At 39.5% G+C, this 15,687-nt stretch overlaps 1 non-coding gene across 1 annotated transcript; it reads left to right on the forward strand.

The window, feature by feature from the left end:
* Positions 1–5,469: 5,469 nt before the first annotated feature.
* On the forward strand, positions 5,470–5,598 carry LOC136384278 (small nucleolar RNA SNORA1). Its single transcript, XR_010747568.1, has one exon. It is a non-coding gene; the product is annotated as a small nucleolar RNA SNORA1 (small nucleolar RNA).
* The last annotated feature ends 10,089 nt before the right edge of the window (positions 5,599–15,687 follow it).

Consider the following 15,687-nt stretch of genomic DNA (forward strand, 5'->3'; position numbering starts at 1 on the left):
TGAGGCATTTTCCTCATTCCAAAACAAGGTAAAGACAATACAAAGAAAAAAAAACTATAGGCCAACATTCCTGATGAACATAGATGCTACAATTCTCAACAAAATATTAGCAAACCAGATCCAGCAATACATAAAAAGGGTCATACATCATTATCATGTTGGATTGTTTTGAGGAGGCAGGCTGGTATAATATTTGCAAATCAATAAATGTGATTTATCACATAAACAAAATGAAGGATGAAAATCACATGATTATATCAATAGATGCAGAAAAAAACATTTGATAAAATATAGCACCCATTTATAATCATAACTTTCAGCAAAGAGGGAATACAGGGAACATACCTCAATGTGATAAAGGCTATCTATGACAAACTGACAGCCAACATCATAGTCTATGGGCAAAATTTAAAAGCAATTCCCTTAAGATCAGGAACAAGCCAAGGGTACTCCCTTTCACCACTCTTATTCAACATAGTTCTGGAAGTCCTAGCCACAGCAATCAGACAAGAAGAAATTAAAGGCATCCAATTTAGAAAAGAAGTAAAACTATCATTATTTGTTGATGATATGACACTGTACATAGAAAATCCCTAAAGTCTCAGTCAAAAAACTACTAGATCTGATAAATAAATTCAACATGGTGGCAGGATATAAAATTAATATTCAGAAATAAGTAACATTTTTATATACCAACAATAATCTGTCAGAAATAAAAATTAAGGAAACTATTTTCTTTACTATTGCTACAAAAGAAATAAAGTACCTCGGAATAAATTTAACCAAGGAGGGGCCATGGCCGGTTGGCTCAGCAGGGAACATTGGCCCCACATATGAAAGTCCCAGGTTTGATTCCCAGCCAGGGCACACAGGAGAAGTGCCTATCTGCTTCTCCACCCTACCACCTCTACTTTCCTCTATCTCTCTCTTCCTCTCCTCCAGCCAAGTCTCCACTGGAGCAAAGTCAGCCCAGGCACTGAGGATGGCTCCATGTCCATGGCCTCAGGTGTTAGCATGGCTCTGGTTGCAGAGGAGCAATGGCCCAGATAGGCAGAGCATTGCACCCTGGTGGACATGCCGGGAGGATCCAGTCAGGCATATGCGGGAGTCTTTCTGCCACCACCCCCTCCCCCCCCCCCCGCTTCTCACTTTGGAAAAATACCAAAAAAAAATAATAATAAAATTTAACCAAGGAGGTAAAAGAAAATTATAAGACATTAAAAAAAGAAATCAAGGAAGATACTAATATGTGGAAGCATATACCATGTTTATGGATAGGAAGAATAATCATCATTAAAATGTCTACACTACCCAAAGCAATTCATAGATTCAATGCAATTCTGATTAAAATACCAATGGCATACTTCACAGATCTAGAACAAATATTCCAAAAATGTATATGGAACCAAAAATAAATACCCTATTAGCCTCAGCATCTTGAAAATGAAGAGCCAAATGAGAGGTATCACACTTCCCAATATCAAGTTATACTACTAGGCCATTGTAATCAAAACAGCTTGGTATTGGCATAAGAAGAACAGGTATATAGATTAATGGAACAGAACAGAGAACTCATAAATATACCCACAACTTTATGGTCAACTGATATTTGACAAAAGAGGTAAAAGTACACAATGGAGTAAAGACAGTCTCTTTAATAAGTGGTGTTGAGAAAATTGGACAGGTACATACCATCTGATAGTTGTCAGAATGGCTCTCATTAACAAATCAACACACAATACATGCTGGTGACGGTGTGGAGAAAAAGGAACCCTCCTATACTGGTGGTGGAAATGCAGACTGGTGCAGTCACTGTGGAAAACACAGTATGGCATTTCCTCAAAAAATTAGAAATAGAACTGCCTTTTGACCCAGCTATCCCACTTTTAGGAATATATTCTCAGAATTCCAAAACACTGATTCAAAAGAAGATATGCACCCCTGTGTTTATTGCAACATTGCTTATAATAGTCAAGATCTTGAAACAGCCCAAGTATCCATCGGTGGATGAGTGAATAAAAAAGTGGAATACTACGTGGCCGTGAAAAAGATGGAAACCTTACCTTTGTGGTGGTATGGATGGACCTGGAGATTATTATGCTAAGTGAGATAAACGAAGCAGAGAAAGAAAAATGTCCTATGATCTCACTTATATGTGGAATCTAATGAAAATGGTGAACTGAGGAACAGAATAGAGGCAGAAGTGGGGTCATGGGGAGCATATGAACAGCTATTAGAGGAAAGGGGGATGAGGAGATGAGATTAGAGAAGGTGAAGGAATTAGTGAAAGTATATATACATAACAGAGAAATACAGATAACAGGACAGCAAATCCCAGAGGCAAGGGAGGGAGAGAATCAGGGGGAGGGAGGCAAAGGTGGTGTAATGGGGACACTTTGTTGGGGGTGAAGGAGTTATATTGCATAGAACACTTGAGTTCATGTTAACAGAATTTTAAAATTTAATTAAAAATTAAGAAAATAAAGAGAAAACATGCAGGACTTGTATGCTGAAAACTAGAAAACACTGATAGAAGAATTCAAAGAAGCTATATAAATGGAGAAGCATAGGAGTTCATTGATTACACTAGTGGTCCCCAACCCCAGGGCCCCGGACCGGTACTGGTCCGTGGGCCATTTGGTACCAGTCTGCAGAGAAAGAATAAATAACTTACATTATTTCCATTTTATTTATATTTAAGTCTGAACGATGTTTTATTTTTAAAAAATGACCAGATTCCCTCTGTTACATCCATCTAAGACTCACTCTTGACGCTTGTCTCGTAAGTCTGACAATTATATTTTAAAATACCAGTTTTTACGCCGGTCACATAATTTTATTTTGTGCATTTATCCGTCCCACCCTAAAGGCCGGTCCGTGAAAATATTTTCTGACATTAAACCGGTCCATAGCCCAAAAAAGGTTGTGGACCACTGGATTAGAAGACTGAACACAACACAGATGTGAATTCTCCCCCAAATTTATATACAAGTTTAATGCAATCTGTATCAAAATCTCTGCAAGACTTTCTGTAAATGTAGACAAGTTTAGTTTGAATTTTATAGGGAAAGGCAAAAGAGAAAGAATGCCTAGAACAATTTCCAAAAAGAATAAAGTGGTAGGAATCAGCCTAAATGACTTCAAGACTCAATATAGCTACAAAAACAAACAATGTGATATTCTTCAAAATAGGCACACAGACCAAGAGAATGGAATAAAGAACCCAGAAATAGGTACATAAATATGCACAGCTGATTTTTGACAAAAGTGCAAAAGTAATTCAGCAGAGGAAAAATAGCCTTTCAACAAGTGGTTATGGAGCAATTGGACATCTACAGGGGGATAAAAAAAACACCTTTACTTAAATCATTTTATGTAAAAAAAAAAAAAGAAAACGTTACCTTAAAATGGATCCTAGACTTATATAGAAAATGTAAAAATATAAAAATGTTTAGAAAAAGTATATAAGAAATTTGGGGACCTACGGCCAGGTAAGTTTTTTTCTTAAGATCTGACTGCAAAAGCACAACCCATAAAAGAAACTTACTTCATCAAAATAAAGTTTACTCTGCAAAATACTCTGTTAAGATAATAAAAAGAAAAGCTACAGAGTGAGAAAATATTTGCCAAATATGTATTGCTTAAAGGACAAGAGGCTACAATATACGAAGAACACTTAAAAATTAACAGTAAATACAAAAGTCCAATTAAAAATGGGCAAAAGACAAGAATTGAGTTGGCAATAGCCATGAAACTTCCTGAATGATTAGATCTTAAACTTCCCAAAGAGATTTCTCTGAAAGATTTCCCATCATTACATGAAAGAGATATTTTATAGAAAATACAACTGAACAACTGGCTAAGTTCAAGATTTAATGTGTACATGATATTTATGTGAATAAACATTTTACCACTAAAAAAAAAAATTGAACAGATATTTACACATACAGATGGCAAGTTCTATGGTCTGAATGTTTGGTTCCACCCAAATTCCTATGTTGAAAATCTTGATGTCCAACGTGATGGTATTAGAAGATGGGGACTTTGGAAGGTGTTTAGGTCATGAACGTGGAACCCTCATGAATAAGGTTAGTGTTTTTATTAAAAAGACCCCACAGAGCTCCTAGCCCTCTACCATGTGACAAGGTACCAGCTATGAACCTGGAAGAGAGTTCTTACTAGAATATGACCATGCTGGTATTTTGATCTTGGACACCCAGCCTTCTGTGAGAAATAAATTTCTTTGTTTATAAGCTACTAAGTCATGATATCTTGTTATAAGAACCTGAATGGACTAGGCATCAAGTGACAAGATGCTGGACATCATTAGCCATTAGGGAAATGCATATTGACCCCACAATGAGATAGGACTATAAATCTATCAGAATGGCTAAAACAAAAACAGTGTTTACTCTAAATGCTAATGAGGATGTTGAGAGACCAGATCACTCATATATTGTTGATGGAAATATACAAAGTTACAACCATTCCAGAAAACAGTTTATTGTTTTAAAAACTAAATATGCAACTACAGTATGACCCGGTAATTGTACTCCTAGAAATTTATCCCAGAGAAATATTAAATTATTTTGTATCCTACCCAAGAACCCAGATAATCATCTTTAATATCATTTTGCGCTTAAGGAAAGTATAGACCCTTAGAAAAACGAGTGATTCCAGGTTTGAGGCAAGGAATGCACAAGACTATTTCGCTATACCTAAAAGCAAGGATGCTAGGTAAGACTTCTGAAAACATGTCAGAAATATTCAGGAGTACCTTGAAGAGCTCCCACAGACCAAAACTGGAACAATCAGATATCATAAAGAATAATGTTTGCAACTGAATAAAACACATTAAATATATAAAATTTCATGAAGTCAAAAATCATATCTAAAAAATTGTACTGATCACCTTTAGACATTGTTAGAGTGCCATGCCATCATTGTGAAAATTTATAAAAGGAAGGTTAATGTAGTTATTCTTTCTTTCCTTTATGAAGTATATTTTAAGGTAACCAAATAATTAATGAGGAAAAGATTCTCATTATACAAGAAATATAGCTAACTATATAATCACCATTTTGCAACTCCTAATGAAATAATGGCTCAAGGCAATGGTTATTCATGGGCTACTAAAACATTAAGCTAAAGAATGATGAACTTTTCAAATGGATGAATGAGGCTGACATCACCTAAACCCCACTGACAAATCTTTACATCACTAAACATATAGCAACAGTCAGTATGTTACTACTGATACGAGGTAATAGGAAGCACACACTAGAATCTATTAAGTATTCTTTCTATTTAAAAAATTAAGCCTGAATTTAGTCAATTCTCTAGCTGTAACTTTACAGGCTCTAGGAATAGAGAAACACGTTAAATATAATAACATAAAGACACAATCAGCCAAATTCAAAGTGTTGAAAATGCTGAAGGACAAATCACCTAGTATCTTTAAAAATTAAATGATATAGATGAAAAATGGGCACCATTCTTGTCCATTGTGTCCAGACATTAATGTGGCTACCGTGAGACAGGTTATGCTTCCACCACAGTACTGTTATTGCAGTGGTGACAATGAGACCTGTAACATTTTGCTAGGCTCAGTGAGTAGAAACTGGATGTAATCAAGATTTTCCATTTTAGAAACCATTAACGACTTAATATCTTACATCTGCCAAAATAACAACATACTATCTAACTTCTAGGGCCCTAAAGTAAATTACTTGAAGAATCTGGGTTCCAGTGACTATAGGTGGTGAATTTTTGAAGTATGGCCATATTCAAGTAGAGATAAAGAAGCTTGACTGAAAGGATCATGGACTGACTGACATGACAAGTAATTGGATTGAGCAAAAAAAGGGATTAAGACTCAAACTGGAGGAACTGCAGTGAAGGACTTACAACATGTGGAATTCCTTAAATAAAAATTTATTAACTTAAAAAAAAATTAAATGGTATAAAAAGGGATGCTCTTTGAAATTAAGAGTTTAGAAACACATTAGCTAAATGCAATATATAGCCTTCTGTGGGGAGGACCCTAATGCAACCTAACCAATAATTCAAAGATATTTGGGAAACAATTGGGGACAACTAAATATGGAATTGGGATTATATGATATAAAGGAATTACTGTCAATTTTTTATTGTGGTTATGTTTAAACTAATTCCTCATCTGTTAATGATGCCTGATTTATTTATAAATAAAAATGTGTCTGGGTTTTGCTTTAAAATACTCTATCAAAAGTATCAGAGACTAGATGAAATAAAAATAGTAGTTAAGTTGCTGGCTAAAGCTAGGTTTGGGTTAATGTAATAAATCACTGTATGAGCATCTCCACTTTTTGAAAATTTCCACAGTAAGTTTCTTTAAAAGATCGTCTTACTTTCTACATTTATTTATTTACTTGATAAATTGAACATACACTCTACAGACCACAGTAAGTAAAACAACTTTTCTTCCAAGAAGTTCATGATCAAGTGGCAGAAATAGGGGAAAATGTGCAGCAAAGTACGATAGTTGCTTAAATAAGCATGTTATATAGTTCCAGGAGGGAAACATCGAAAGGCAGAAGATGTGACCCTGGAGAGGTGAGTGACGCCTTCACAGAAGAGGGGATACTAGATCTGTCTGTAAGAATTTACAGGAGTTCACTCAGTTAACACGGAAGAAAAGTCATCTGGAGTGACTGTAATAGATCACGTTTACAGAGCACTTTCTATGTTTTATGCACTGTTCTAGGCACTACATATATTTAAAACATTACATCCCCAAAACAAACCTGTCAGATATGCATTATTCTTAGGACATATTCCCATTTTACAGATACAGCAATTGAAGCATAGAAAGTTTAAGTAATCTGACCAAGATCATACACTTAAAGTGACAGTGATACTTTGTCCTTAAACACTACACAGACTCTTTTTTCAATAGAGGGGAGTCATGTGTACAGAGGCAAAGAGGCGTAGCAGAACAGTACACTAGGAAGCTATAAATGTGGCTCTAATATATGGTGGAGGTTTAAAAATCAGGCGGGTATGTCAGGGAATGAAGGAAGATGGATGGGGAGTAAAAAGGCAGACCATGAAGGGCTTCACGTGTCTAGTAAAGGAGCTACACCGTTTCAAGGAAGAAAGTGCAGACCAACACAATGGAGTGACATGTATTGATTTATGCAGTACGAAAATAACTCAGGCCCTGCTGAGCAGAACGGACAAGAGGGGAGTCAACAAAGGAGGCCGAGATTCAGCTAAAAAGCAAGTGTGTTGGTTCAAGAGACAGATTGTGAGGGCCAGAGCTATGGCACTGCTGATAGATTTAAATGAAAGAGAATGGATTCAAAAGAGACTGAAGAGGAAGAAGCCACAGAAATTGAAAGAGATTCCATATGGGAAGGCGAGGGTGATAACGTCTCTCGGGCTGCTGACGTGGGGGATAGGAGAGGGATGCCAATGATGGCAATTAGGAACACGGGAGGAGGAAGGGCCTCATAATGAAGAAAGTGAGCCTGTGGACACTCACATTCATATGGTGCCTCTGAATCTCAGAAGACAGATACGCATTAGGGGGACTTCGATATACTGGTGTTGTTTAAAGCCATGGAAATAAATGGGCTTCACTCAAAAATCCTACACGCAGTAATAAACAAAAGCAAAACACACACACAAACACACACACACACACACAAAAGATCAATGTTTTGCAAGCTTTGCTTTTTCAAGTACCACTTTTAGAACTTTTACCATGTTAGGGTATCACTATTGCTTAAGTTTTCTTTGAACTGACAATCTTTTTTACTTTATTTTAAAACAAAACTTTATAAAAAAAAAAACCAAACTTTATATCCTTAGCATAAAAAGAAAACAAGTATTATTTGGCATAATAAATAAAAAGTGACCATCAAGATAAAATTGAATGACGTGTCAAGGAAGGCTCACGGGTTGTAACAAGCACACTGCTCTGGGGGGGTGTTGCTACTGGAGGAGGCTGTGCGTGGGGGTGGTAGGTAAGAGGTATATGGGACCCTCTGGACTTTCCACCCAATTCTTCTTTGAACCTAAAACAGCCCTAAAAATAGTCTTTAAATAAAATGAATAAATACAATTTTAAATGTTTCTATTTGTTTTTCCATTACTATTACTTGTGATACTTCACATGCTTCAGCTCCAAAGAGCTGATCTTTCTCAGAGGATGTCAAGATTTTTTAGCAAAATTATGAAGGCAGACTTACCACTATCTAAAATAATACAAATGAAAATGATTTAAAAGGAGATATAACTGGATTTTCATTTTGTGATGGAATATTATTTAACGCACAGTCTTTGAGTCACCTAAATGCATCTCTTATGCTACTTTTGGAACGTGGCCCACAATTTGGGAAAATTCTGTTTGATGGGAAGGAAGTGAGGCTGGACGAATGTTCCAAGGTGAACTATAGGAAAAGAACTGAGTCACTGGCCACAGCATAGACAGTGTCAAATTATCCAGAATAGTGTCAAATAGTACAGCTGGTTGATTCTGGGTTTTACAGAGGCAAGTTGAAGATGGTCCCGAGTGTCTAGATAATAATTAAAGAAACAATCACCTCTTCCCTAACTACAGCAAAAGGAACTCAGTAAAGCTAAAAGATCTCTAGTTGTTGCTGCCCATCAGTTGACTAATTTGAACCTAGACCTGGCATCCTTTCTCCACCAGTACTTAGTCCTTTCGTCCCTGAACCTTGCCCCTAGTCTACTCTTTTGGTGCCTGATGCAGCAGTAAAGAAACGCACCCCGAGTGTGCTGTGCCAGATCCCCTACCTGCGGGGACTATTTGACCAAGTTCTTCCAAGCAACATAGCATCTCCTGCAAGAAGGACTACATGCCCAGACCAGCTCCCAGTCATTAGAATCCAGAAGCGAAGCTGGTAGCATCAAACATGGCAGTGGGGTGAAAAATCATGGGGGATAATAAAGAAAAATACAGAGGCTTTAACTTACTACATGGTTCCACACCACTTTGCTTACTTCAAATAAAAGCCGAGAGCCTTAGATCACAATGCAGACTCTGCTGAGTATGTCTCTGCATAACATGTTAGCATCCTTTATTGTTCCAAATGGTAATGGATCATCTTTAACCCCATCAGTTCCACACCCCTGACTCCTTTTAAGTACAACTTTATTTTTATTTTTTTTGTATTTTTCTGAAGTTGGAAATGGGGAGGCAGTCAGACAGACTCCCACACACGCCTGACCAGGATCCACCCGGCATGCCCACCAGGGGGTGATGCTCAGCCCATCTGGGGTGTTGCTCTGTTGCAACCAGAGCCATTCTAGCGCCTGAGGCAGAGGCTATAGAGCCATCCTCTGTGCCCAGGCCAACTTTGCTCCAATGGAGCCTTGGCTGCGGGAGGGGAAGAGAGAGACAGAGAGGAAGGAGAGGGGGAGGGGTGGAGAAGCAGATGGGCACGTCTCCTGTGTGCTCTGGCCGGGAATCGAACCCAGGACTCCTTCACGCCAGGCCAACACTCTGCCACTGAGCCAATCGGCCAAGGCCTAACCTCTGACTCCTTTTTTTTTTTTTTGTATTTTTCTGAAGCTGGAAACGGGGAGAGACAGACAGACTCCCGCATGCACCCTACCGAGATCCACCTGGCACACCCACCAGGGGGCGACGCTCTGCCCACTAGGGGGCGATGCTCTGCCCCTCCGGGGCGTCGCTCTGTTGAGACCAGAGCCACTCTAGGGCCTGGGGCAGAGGCCGAGGAGCCATCCCCAGCGCCCGGGCCATCTTTGCTCCAATGGAGCCTCGGCTGCGGGAGGGGAAGAGAGAGACAGAGAGGAAGGAGAGGGGGAGGGGTGGAGAAGCAGATGGGCGCTTCTCCTGTGTGCCCTGGCCAGGAATCGAACCTGGGACTTCTGCACGCCAGGCCGATGCTCTACCACTGAGCCAAACGGCCAGGGCCTCTGACTCCTTTTAATATGAGATCACAAAGGATTCATGTTTGTAACATGTGGCTGACAAATAGTACTTGGCCAAAGGAAAAAAAAGTTTAACTATCTAAAAAACTATATTTGTATTTTTTTCTTTTTCTTCTCACTGATCTCTGAAAAAATACTATTTTTATTGCCAAATCCACTAGACCATATGTGTCATCTACATTAAATGTCCTAAACATACACAATTTCCTTTCAAATGCATCTCATGTAACTAGTTTAGGAACAAATTGTGTAGAGTCTGAGGGGAGTTACAATTTCTTAGACTCAACAGTTTTCATATTAAAACAGCCTTCATATTTTTAAGTCTTGTTCCCACAGAAAACATCCTCAAATTAAGGATATAAAACAGACGATAAACAGATGTGAACAGAGCAAAGTAGAATTCTGCAAAACACTAAAATATCATCCTAATGTCCAAACTTCAATTTAAAACTTAAACATAAATTTAGACAACTATTATGATAAAGACTTGAGCATTGTGCATAATCAACCATAAATAAGAACTCTTGTTCTACCAAACTACAGTGGAGGGAACATTTACTTTGAAGTGAAATGCAATGCTCATTCCTGTACAGAGCAGTATCTCTAAAGTCGGAGAACATAATGGCATTTTTGTAATCTAAAGTAAGTCATGCCCAACAAGCTCAAAGTTAGTATATTTATAAGTAACAAAAGAATTATAATATGGAAAGCACCACTGTTCTGAACAAGGCTGAAAGAAAGAAAGAAAAAAAGAGAAAGAGAAAGGAAGGAAGGTGAAGAGATAAAGAGAAAGGAGGAGAAGGGAGCTGGGAAGGAAGGCTTCAAGCTGTGATTTTGTCATTGGATCACGTGTGAATTCCTCCCGTCTCCCCCTTCTCACAGTCCATTATAGGTTTGGGGAGGAAGAGGTTAGAGAGTCTTCTTTCTACGCTGTGAGCTCCTCAAAAGGAGAGACCCTATCACTTTTATGTCACCTGCATCTAGCATGAATAAGATGCTCAATATTTAGTGCATGAGTAATAAAAGCTTTTACTTGAAGGGAAAAAAATCTTATGGCCTCCAGCATTAAAATAAAGATATCATCATGTTCTGATAAGTCATTTTTTTGGTTACACCTAAGAACGATCCTTGACATGAATAGAGGACGTGGCACTCTCTGCTGGTCTAAGTGGCTGCCTTAGTTTGGGTTCCACAGGCAGACTCGGAGAAGATTTGTGAGCAGGCAGTCGGTGGGGGAGTCTACGGGAATGGCTGTGATGGGGTACGGGCAGCAGAACTGGGCAGAAGGAGACCTGAACCATATTCCTGTTGCCATAGAGCCCTCAGCCGATCCCATAGGACCCCTGGAGTGGGGGTGGTCCTTGAGAATTGTCTAGGATCCTTGTGCCCCTTCCTAGCCCAATGGCTGATATGGGTACCTTGGTGAAAGGAGAGGAGTGAAGTGGTCTTGGTGGAAGCAGCTTTCTTCTGCTGGAGTAGCTGAGAGCAACCCCCTTCTGGAGAGGAACCCAGTGATAAGCTGAACAGCCAACAGCTCTGAGCATGCGCAGACTGACTCAGCGGAGCTGAGTGTGCCGCACAGCAGCCGGGATCATGAAGTTCAGACAGGGCACTCAGAGTTCCAACCTCAATGTGCATGAGAATAGTGTCCAGACCTGGGGCCCAGCAGTGATCTTTCTAATGCAGGCTAAATGGATACAAAGAAACCGACAGGGTCCAAACCTATGTAATCAGGTCTCTTGACCGCAGCTGTCAATCTGTCACAATCTGTCACTACAGTCACTTAAAATAAAAATCACTGCAGACAGGAAAAATTGGCCTCCCGTTGAAGTTCGCGAAAGCACAATTGGTAACAGTCATTTAGTCCAAATTTTCAGATTTCTCATCACTTTCGCAGTCCACAGCTGATTGGGTTCACTTAGAAGAAGGAAGCCTAGCAGGAATGATTAAAAAGCATTCATTCAGAAAGCGTTCCCGGACTCATCACCATCTGGTCAGATCTGATTATTATACAGTCAAGGAAACTCTGGCTGGAGACACCGCAGGGAGAATTCTTCGGAGGCTGCCGCTTAGCGTTTGTAAGGCGGTGGGACTGAATGTGATGAATGACAGGCACCCTGGGCCAGGTACCCGGGCAGATCCACTCTAGCCGCTCTCCTCCCGTCAGGTTCAGACAGATAGGAAGATGCATGATGACATTTTAAAGCACCTCAATGATAAAAAGGATACAGATTTTTTTTAAGGGAGAAAATTTAAAAAAAAAAAAATGGATTTGAATGCCGGGCAGCACGCCTGTTTCATTCTACACCGGTCAATGGTGCCCTCTCTCCAGCTACGAATGCCAATGCCATTTTTCAAACGTCCCAGATGCTTCTCTGCATGCCAGACTTCCTAACCAATTTTTCAAATTAAGCACAGCCCTGAAATTTGGCTGCTCTCTCCGTCTGCTTTGAAAGAGTGTCAGCAGTTTTGATTTCTGCCACATTTTATTCGCTGTAGGTTCAGGATCCCCACAGAACAAAGCTGCAAATAAAAGCTGAAGAGAACCGGGGAGGAGTTAAGCCTTCTTTGCCGGGGTGCTAACTTCACAGATTCCACAATGGCTGAAGAGAAGCTTGCTGTGCTGAGACTTGGTGAAAGGAAATAGCAACAAATTTCACCAGAAGCCCAATCTTCACTCGGAAAAGCTTTCAAAACCCCATGTTCTGTACCAGTAGCGAGTGGAAAACATCAATTACGTTTACATTAATGAGACTGAGCATTAAGAAAACCAAGTAAATGTAAAAGCCTTAATGGGCTTTTCCAACCTTTAAAGATTTTATTGAAGACATTTGGCAACTCCAAACAAGAGGATACATGAAATAGGCTAATTTGACAATTCTGAGGTGTTCATTTGAAGGCATGAATAGTACTCAGGTAAACCTTCCTATTGAATATTGTTTTTCAATGGGACCTAAATGCCAGAATTGAGAAAGAATTGGCCATTTCTTCTTTTTTTAGCTTTCTGTCCAGACTTGGCTGTTAACTGAAAGACTTCCCAAGTGTATACACCTAGAGCCCCCTGGCTGCAACACCGCTGTCATCAACAAGCCGGCGATAGTCACAGCTTTCAAATCAAATCCTCCTTACCTGATACGTAATATGGTGAGGACATTTCCTTAACTATGTTACCGTGTTAAGAGCCTTCATTTTGCAGACCAGGTACATCTTGCATGTGACAACCACAATCTAAACCAGTGGTTCGCAACCAGAGGTGATTTTGTTCCCATGGGACATGAGACAATGTCTGGGGATAATGCTGGCTGTCACACTGGGGGAGGTGAAGGGGGGTTGCTAATAACATATCATGAGTAGAGTCCAGGTATGCTGCTATCTATCCTACAATGCACAGGACATATCCTACAACAAAACATCAATAGATTCAGACCTCTGAACCTCTGATTCAGACCTTGCTCTGGCTGAGAATACAGAAGCCCTGTGAAAGAAAATGCTATAAAACAGCTCAGCTTTTATGCAAAAATACATAAAGGGCAACAGGGCTTCCTTTCACTTGAAATCTACTGAGCAGGTCTAATTTAGGATCTTGTGCTAAACATCAGAGTCTGCATTATTCCATAATGCAAAATATGAAGAATTCCAGTGCCTGCGTTTCTATTCTCTCTGACTCCCGAAGGATGCTTTGCTCTTCAAGGATGGGAACACCATTTCATAGTTTTATAGGAACCCAAACCCTCATCAACAGTTTAGTGACTGCTCACATTTGCTGCTTTACCTTGCTTCATCAATGTGCTGCAAATAGAGGGCAAAGGTGACTGTTCACCTTTAAAAAAAAAAAGTGTCTATATATCTGGTGAAGGACTCTATTTCATAATCCAAGCCTGATAAGATTGATACTGCATGGTGTTCCCCCATGCTCCTTACTTGGGGAGCCCCTTCACTATAATTTAAATATCTTGACTCATCATTTGTATTACCTATCTGTTCTTAGTCCCCTAGGTATCTTTCCTCCTTCACAACAAATTTATAATGGCCCAAATTTAATTCATTTGTTTGTGAAAAACAGCTGTTTTCCTCAACATCTTTTCTCTTTTACTATTTTACTCAATCAGACAAAGCATTTATACCTTCTTTCCCTCATTTCCTTGAGTTAGTCAGTTATCAGGTTCTGTATGTTTTCAACTCGAAACTCTTCTTTCTCTTTCCCACTAAAATGGTTACATCATACTGTTTTCTCTAGGATTCCTAGACCTCTTTTCTGGTGTTCCCTTTCCTTCCTCCACTATTCCAACTGCATCTTTTATACACTCATCTCCATTAAACCTCACTCATTTTCATCTATTTGTATTCTACTTATTTAAGACTTAAGGAGGTGTGGCAGGATAGTGGATAGAACAGGTTCCTCCGGCGACTCATATCCACTCCAAACCTAAGAATGTGACCTATTTGGAAATAGGGTAGTGCAGATGTCATCAGTTAAGATGAAGTCAAACTGGATTAAGGTGGGCCCTAAATCGAATGACTTCTGTCCTTATAAGATGATACACAGACACACACACACACACACACACACACACACACAGAGAGAAAGGTAGTGTGATGACAGAACCAGAGTTAGAACTACGCACCTAGAGCCAAGAAATGAGAAGGTTGCCAGCAACCACCAGAAGCTAGGGGAGAGGCATGGTTTTTCCTTCAGAGCCTCTTGGAGGAACCAACTTTGGCAACATCTTGATTTTGGACTTTTGGCCTTCTGAGAATGTGTTTTTTTAAACCAACCAGTTTGCAGTAATTTGTTACAGCAGCCCTAGGAAACACCAGTATCCATCAGAATGTGCCTCACAGTTCTCCAACTACAGGTACCATGATTGACCAGAGACCCCAGCTGTGGCAGTGATACCCACAGTGAAATTCACCCCAGGTCACATTTCCCACAGGGTGCTCCAAGGCAGTGACCGAGCACAGCGAACATACAAAGTAGACCGATTTCTTTGACCCAAAGACTATTCCACAGCCTTGCCGCATTGTCTTCGGACTGACTGCAATCTGGACCCTTACACCCCAACTTCTTTCACTTTCTTGTTCTTTTTGGAATCAGCCTTATCTGTACTCACCCATCACAGTCTGATGGTTCTTTAACCTTCCCAGCTCCCTTCCTGTTTTTTCTTATGTTTCCTTAATAAAATCCACATATTTTTAATTGTATCTTGGTATTTATCCCTTGGAGAGCCCAGAATAACTCAGAAGGGAATTACAAAATCTGATTTCCATTTCAAATCTATTTCTTTGCCTAGTTTCTGAAAAATAGATTCAAATTTGGCAAGATTGAAACATAAAATCCAAATAGGGAGCTAATATAGTGGCTAAAGGAGACAGACTGTGGCTTGCAGTACAATAGTGGTGGCAGTGGATACAATGGTCAGATCCCAGATACACTTTGGCAGCAAAAATAAGACTTGGTGATAGATTTCTGTGATGATATCGGAAAAAATGACATCAAGGTTGATTCCTTGATTTCCAGCAAAAGCAAATGCAAGGAGACTGGTGGAGTTCACCAAGACACAGAAGACTGGAAGAAGAGTAAATCCCAAACTCAAAGATTGAAAGTTCCATTCTAGATATGTTAACACCAAAATTATTTGGAGTTATCTAAACAGACATGTCAAAAGGGGAGTTAGGTATAGAAGGATGATGCTCAGAAGACTTCTGTATGAATTTGGGAGATAT

The sequence above is a fragment of the Saccopteryx leptura genome, chromosome 12 (genome assembly GCF_036850995.1).
Source record: "Saccopteryx leptura isolate mSacLep1 chromosome 12, mSacLep1_pri_phased_curated, whole genome shotgun sequence".
In the NCBI taxonomy this organism is placed as follows: Eukaryota; Metazoa; Chordata; class Mammalia; order Chiroptera; family Emballonuridae; genus Saccopteryx; species Saccopteryx leptura.